Source organism: Canis lupus, unplaced genomic scaffold (genome assembly GCF_011100685.1).
Source record: "Canis lupus familiaris isolate Mischka breed German Shepherd unplaced genomic scaffold, alternate assembly UU_Cfam_GSD_1.0 chrUn_S1468H1652, whole genome shotgun sequence".
In the NCBI taxonomy this organism is placed as follows: Eukaryota; Metazoa; Chordata; class Mammalia; order Carnivora; family Canidae; genus Canis; species Canis lupus.
The window spans coordinates 12,501-19,747 of record NW_023330300.1 but is presented as its reverse complement, the minus strand read 5'-3'; the positions used below and the strand labels follow the sequence as shown (position 1 = coordinate 19,747).

At 50.8% G+C, this 7,247-nt stretch overlaps 1 pseudogene; it reads left to right on the top strand.

Annotated features, from left to right (window-relative positions):
- Positions 1 to 6,605: 6,605 nt before the first annotated feature.
- Positions 6,606 to 7,247, top strand: part of LOC119878327 — an 856-nt pseudogene continuing 214 nt past the window's right edge.

Sequence of the window (7,247 nt, the reverse complement as noted above, 5' to 3'; positions counted from 1 at the left end):
TGGTGCCGTTGTTTTTTTTTTGTTGTGTGTGTTTAGGTTTTGTTTCCAACACACAACCCACCCCCCCCCCCCCCCCCCCCCCACACCCCCACCCCCCCCACCCCCCCCCCCCACCCCCACCCCCCCCCCCCCCCCCCCCCCCCCCCCCCGCGTGGAGCCTGCTTCTCCCTCTGCCTGCGTCCCGGCCTCTCTCTGTGTGTCTCCCGTGAATAAATACAGTTTATTTATTCATTTATTTTTTAAATATTTAATTTATTTATTCGAGAGAGAGAGAGAGAGAGAGAGAGAGAGAGAGAGAGAGAGAGATCGGGTGCCCGATCAATACAGTGTAAGAAATTAAACTTAAGAGTAAAAAAATGGAGGGCAGCCCCGGTGGCGCAGCGGTTTGGCGCCACCTGCAGCCTGGGGTGTGATCCTGGAGACCCGGGATCCAGTCCCACATCGGGCTCCCTGCATGGAGCCTGCTTCTCCCTCTGTGTCTCTGCCTCTCTCTCTCTCTCTCTCTCTCTCTCTCTCTCAATAAAAAAATCCTTTAAAATAATAAACAAACAAACAATGAATGAATGAATGAATGCATGCACGAACGAACAAATAAATAAATAAAATTTAAAGAGTTTCAAAAAAGAGAGTAAAAAAATGGAATGGAAAGATAACTTGGCGAGGAGGATGTGTGAACGTATGTAATGCCGCTGAGCGACTCTAGGCTTAGAAAGGGTTACAAGGTTCCATCGTAGGTGACGCCTGTCTTTTGGACCACAACCGAAACACAAAACAAGACCTCCTGTCCCTGGCTCAGAGTAAGGGAGTTCCTGGGTCAGGCTGGAGGGGGTTCCTGTGGTCCGCAGAGTGCAGAACCCCGGTTCAGCCATCTGGACTCTTTTCTTCCTGTCCGCGGAGACAGGCGTGGTCGCAGACGGCACACTCCTGTAAAGGCAAGGCCAGAAGGAAGAACTTCAGCATTTCTTTTGCTCTTCTTTTCTGTTCTTCCGGTTGTTGTGGTTCCGGTGTCGTTGAGCCTCAGCATTTCCAAGCACCTCGTAGGGGCAACCTGGGAGGCTCGCTGGGGTTAAGCAGCTGACTCTCGGTTTCGTCCGCCAGGAGGTGGCACTCTTGACTCGCCCAGTGAGGCCGCGGCGACCTCTGGAAGGAAGGTATCAGGCTCACGGTTTCCGAGGGGCTCGGGTGGCTCCCGAGAAGTGGATCTGAGTGTCTCCAGGCTGTCTGATCCTATCTGAGTCTTAGGATGCGATTCCAGGGGCCCCTGGCCCGCTCGGTCAATAGAGATCACTTTGACAAATGGACCCCGGGGGCCGGGGCCGGGGCCGGGGCCGGGTGGGGGGCGGGGGGGAGAAAGGGAGGGGAGGGAGGAGGGGAGGGCGGCGTGGGGACCGGGGGAGGTCGAAAGAAAGAAAAACAGACGCCATTCTACTCAAGGAAGGCCTTGGTGATACAGCGGATCCTTCCAACGGTGTCTGGTTGCAATGAGCACGGATTCCCACCGACCTTCTGAAGAGGATTTAACAATCGCCAAAAAAAAGGAAGATGACTCACTGAGAGTTTCTGAACTCTGTTCAGGGTTTCGTGGACCTCATTCAGTTCCACGTTGTTCCTTTCTGTTCGGTTTCCATGCAGCTTTTTCATTAGTTCCGGCAACTCCTACTGTATGTAGTTGGACAATCTCAGGGTGACCAGACACCGGGATTCGTCCAGAGTCCTTTCCGCGAATCTTCTGAAAAGTGGACCGCATTGTTGCAAGACCTTCCTAACAACACCTGCACGTGACAGGGAGGTCACCCACGGATGGACGTGCCTAAAGACCCAATGAGAATTCATTATAATGCAGTCGAGAGGAAAATCCGACCAGTTTCTGTCACACACACATACACACACACACACAACACACATGCACGTACGCAGAGCATTTAAACAGTTCGAATGTGGAGTGACGGCACTCTACCAGGACACGTTACAAGTTTAGGAATTTCATTTCCTGTTCGGAACACCGGCAGCATTCACCCACACAATGTAATCTAAGAGGGCTTATGGTTCTTTGTCTGACAGTGCTTCTCATGTGCCTTCCCATAGCAGGTAAACGACCTATAGTAGTCAAGAGACTCTATTTAGGGTTTGGCATTCTGGGATCCGCTGAGAATCCACGAACGGATGAAGGGACCAGTAGACAGACAGACAGACAGGCAGCCAACCAGCCAACCAAAAACATCTCAGAAGTTTTCAAGGCACATGCCTACAAAGGATCACGGATCATAACAAAACGGAAATCTTCAGTGTCTCTTTCGCCGAGGTGGCCCCTAGGAGATTCTACAGGTGCTTTTAGAGTTGTCCCCAAAATGAAGCTCCTTTACCGTGGAGAAGTTTTCACTCTTACGTAGTAGGGGAAGACCGGATACAAACGAACCCAAAAAATAAAATAAATAAGTAAATACCAAAAAAAGTGAAACAAGAACAACCAAAAAAAAAAAAAAAAAAAAAAAAGGGAATCTAAAAACCTTGCTGTTCTGGGCAGGTAAAGGGAGAGACACACACACACACACACACACACACACACCCCCCAAAAAACAAACAAAAAACCCCCAACCAAACCACACCAAACCAAGCCAACCAACCAAACAAAAAAGCACCTTGTCTTTGTCTTTTCTTCTCTGTTCACACTCTTATCAAGAGTAGACTACCAATGCAAGAGAATCTCGCCATTTTAGCAGAGAGAAGAGCCAAATCTCAGTTGTACACCAGTGTAGTAGTAAAACCCACTTCTCCCAATCTCAGTCCGTCCTGACCACGCCTGCAATCCCTTTTCAAAGAGTCTGCTTCTGGGACGCCTTGGGTGGCTCAGCGGTGGAAGGTCTGCCTTTGGCTCAGGGCCTGATCCCAAGGGTCCTGGGATCCAGACCCACATCGGGCTCCCCACGTGGAGCCTACTTCTTCCCCTGCCTGTGTCTCTGCCTCTCTCTCTCTCTCTCTCTCTGTGTGTGTGTCTCTCTGTCTGTCTCTCTCTTTCTCTGTCTCTGCCTCACTGTGTCTCTGTGTCTGTCTCTCTGTCTCTGTCTCTCTTTATCTCTCTGCCCCTTTTCTCTGTCTCTTTGTCTCTCTCTCCCCTTCTCTCTGTCTCTCTCTCTTTCTCTGTCTCTGCCTCTCTCTGTGTCTGTCTCTCTGTGTCTCTCTGCCTCTCTTTTCTCTGTCTCTCTCTCTTTGTCTCTCTCTCCCCTTCTCTCTGTCTCTGTCTCTGCCTCTGTTTATCTCTCTGCCTCTCTTTTCTCTGTGTCTCTCTCCCCTTCTGTCTCTCTTTATCTCTCTGTCTCTCTCTTTGTCTCTCTCTCTCTCCCTGTCTCTCTCCTTCTCTGTGTCTCTCTCTTTCTCTATCTCTGTCTCTCTTTGTCTCTGTCTTGCTTTCTCTGTCTCTCTCTATCTCTCTGTGTCTCTGTCTCTGTGCCTCTGTCTCTCTTTGTCTCTCTCTTTCTCTGTCTTTCTCTCTGTCTCTCTCTGTCTCTGTTACTCTCTCTCCTTCTCTCTGTCTCTCTCTCTGTCTCTGTCTCTCTCCCATGAATACATAAATAAAATCCAAAAAAATAAAAAACAGAAAACAAAAAACAAATCTCAAAAATCTCCTTCATAAATCCCTTCTATAATTTCTTTTTCCATTCCGTCAGTCTTAAGTGTTCTTTCTCTAAATAGCCAGGCTTTGGGACGCCCCTGTGCCTCAGCGTTTGAGCGTCTGGCTTCAGCTCAGGGCGTGATCCCAGACTCCTGGGACCGAGTCCCATATCAGGGTCCTCGCATAGAGCCTGCTTCCCTTGTCTCTGCCTGTCCCTGTGTCTCTCGTGAATAAGTAAATAAAATCTTAAAAAAAAAAAAAAAAGCCAGAGTCATTTCAGGACAGATTCATTTTCTTTTTTATTTTATTTTATTTTATTTTATTTTATTTATGATAGTCACAGAGAGAGAGAGAGAGAGAGAGAGAGGCAGAGACACAGGCAGAGGGAGAAGCAGGCTCCATGCACCGGGAGCCTGATGTGGGATTCGATCCCAGGTCTCCAGGATCGTGCCCTGGGCCAAAGGCAGGCGCCAAACCACTGCGCCACCCAGGGATCCCCGATTCATTTTCTTTAACCACCACCACCACCACCCGTATTTTCATGCCTTGTATCTATTCTACATGTCTCCTACTATCTCACACACAGAGGTTGTTTTCCTTATCGTTAACCAGTAGTCTCGATTCCATGTGGCAGATTTTTTAAAATTGTACTTATTTTACACTTTTTGAGAGAGGAGAGAGAGAGAGAGAGAGAGAGAGAGAGAGAGAGAGAACTTTGTGAAGGGGGAAGAGAGGGAGGGAGGGAGACAGAGACAGAGACATAGGCAGAAGCAGGCTCCCCACAAGGAGCCAGATGTGGAAAGGGGTCCGGACTCGGATACCTCCCCCCCCGCCGCCCCAGAATTGGGCCCTGACCCAAAGGCCGATGCTCAACCCCTCAACCGCTGAGCCACCCAGGCGGCAGACTGTTAACTCCTAGAAACCTCAGTCTCTGGTGAAAAGTCAGTAGGAACCACGGGCACATTGTCTATCGTACCAGAAATCCTTAGATTGTCAAATGTATGAATACATGTGATAGTTTTTAGAAACACGTGTGTGTGTGTGTGTGTGTGTGTGTGTGTGTTTGTGTATGTATTGTTGGGCTGGCTGAGAGACAGGGGCACCCAAAATGGCGGACATCTCAAACTGGGTCAAAATGGCTGATCTTCCCGTCAAAGCATCCCTGACCACCACATCATCTCCAGTGAGTCAAAGCCTAGATGGGAAACCGAAACTTTCCATCCAGGAACCGCCCCCGCCCCCTCCCCATCGTCTGATACTATCCCCCCCCTACTCCCAGCCAATCACCTAAGGACACGGTGTTCCCTTGTCTAATTTGGCTAGGGACCCACCCGGATCCAGAGTCGGAACCAAGAAGGCTTCAAAACCCCCACAGTCCCCAACCCCGCGCGACTTCCCTGACTCTGGCCACCTCTCCGAGTCATGGAACCTCGCCCAGGAGCGCTCCCCATTAAAGCACTCTCCTACCTACTGCCTGGCTCTGCTGGTTTTTTATTTCTCCGCTGTTCATTTTGTAAAAACCTAACATGTAGGACACAATTTTTTTTTTAAGATTTAAGAGAGGGGGGGGGGGGGGCAAAGACACAGAGGGAGAAGCAGGCTCCAGTGCAGGGAGCCTGACGTGGGACTCGATCCCGGGACTCCAGGATCACGCCCTGGGCTGAAGGCGGCACTAAAACGCTGAGCCACACGGGCTGCCCTGTATGATACAATTGTGAAGGAAGCACGAAACAGGGGATCCCTGGGTGGCTCAGCGGTCCTGCAGGGTGCCCGCTTCTCCCTCTGCCCGTGTGTGTGTGTGTGTGTGTGTGTGTGTGTGTGTGTGATGAATTGTGAATTAAAATTAAAAAAAAAAAGAGGAAGGAAAAGAGAAACGAACAAACCAACCTGAAACACGTTTACTGACACACCCAGGTATCTGCAGGTTTCCTGAATCAGACAAAAGAGAAACACAAAAACTGAGGTGGGGGGAGGGGGGGGGGAAGGAAGAAAAGGGCAAGGGGTGGGGGAGGAAAACACAACACCACAAAACAAAAAAACCACCTTGGGTGTCTTACTGACTCACACTTTAGTATTTTACCTTTCTGTTGGAAAGACAGACGCCAGGTATCCGATGAACTGAACCCAATTTATCAATTAAGCTAGTTACACCTTCAAAGTTCCAGGTCACCAAAGATTTGGGAAGCTATTGTAAAAGTTTAACCTATAGACTTTTATTTATTTATTTATTTATTTATTTATTTATTTATTTATGATAGTCGGGGGGGGGGGGGGAGAGAGAGAGAGAGAGAGAGAGAGAGAGAGAGAGAGAGAGAGAGAGAGAGAGAGAGAGAGAGAAAGAGAGGCAGAGACATAGGCAGAGAGAGAAGCAGGCTCCATGCACCGGGAGCCCGACGTGGGACTCGATCCCGGGTCTCCAGGATCGCGCCCTGGGCCAAGGGCAGGCGCCAAACCGCTGCGCCACGCAGGGATTCCCCCCTTTTTTCTTTTTTTTCTTTTTCTTTTTTTTTTAACCTGCTTGCTCGTCACAAGGAAAAGTACACGAGACGGACAAAATCGATCATTTGAAGTAGTTTCCGTGGACAAATCCTCAGAGGCACAACTCCACTAATCCGTTGAGTTCACAGCAAAGTTGAGTACGCCCGTCCCTCGGGGCCTGGACCCTCCGGCATGGGCATGGCATCCGGGTGGGTCCCGGTGGAACAAGGGGATAAGTAGTTCTCCTTTTCTTTTCTGTGCCTGTGGGTCTAAGAAGACACCACACGTGTCTTGTTTCTTTGTAATGAGGTGGCGGAAGGGTCTATCTCGATCACCACCATTCCAGGCCCACAAACTGTGACGGGAGCACAGCACATCCCACCGCCCACCCCAACGGCGGCGGAGGCGGGGGCGCGTGGGGACAAAACCGGTTATCCGTATGAAGTGTGACGGTGATAGGTAGCTCCCAGGACACGTCTTTTTACAGGAAACCCACAGGGACCGCGGATACGCAGAGATGACTGAGGCTGATGTGAATCCGAAGGCCTACCCCCTGGCAGATGCCCACCTCCCCAAGAAACTCCTGGACGCGTGTTCAGCAGTCCCGTAACTACAAGCAGCTTCGGAAAGGAGCCCACGAAGCCGCCAAAACCCTCTGTGGAGAGGCATCTCTGAGTTCATCCTGATGGCTGGCTGCAGACGCCGAGCCCCTGGAGATCATCCCGCACCGTCCGCCGCCCGCCTGCCTGCCTGCCGCGTGAAGAGAAGAACGTGCCCTACGTGTTCGTGCGCTCCAAGCAGGCCCTCGGGCGGGCCTGCGGGGTGTCCGGGCCTGTCCTCGCCTGTCCCGTCACCATCCAAGGAGGCTCGCAGCCAAAGCCGCAGATCCAGTCCATTCAGCAGTCCATCGAAAGGCTCTTCGTGGAAACCGCTGGCCTCTGTCCCACCCCTCACGGAGCCCAGCCCTCCCCCCTGGGGTTGTGTCTACCGTCTGCGTTCGCATGTAGTTTCTCCAGCTGCCTTCTCTCGTTCTTTTTTTTTTTTTTTTTAAATTTTTATTTATTTATGATAGTCACAGAGAGAGAGAGAGGCAGAGACACAGGCAGAGGGAGAAGCAGGCTCCCCGCAGGGAACCCGATGCGGGCACACGAGCCCAGGG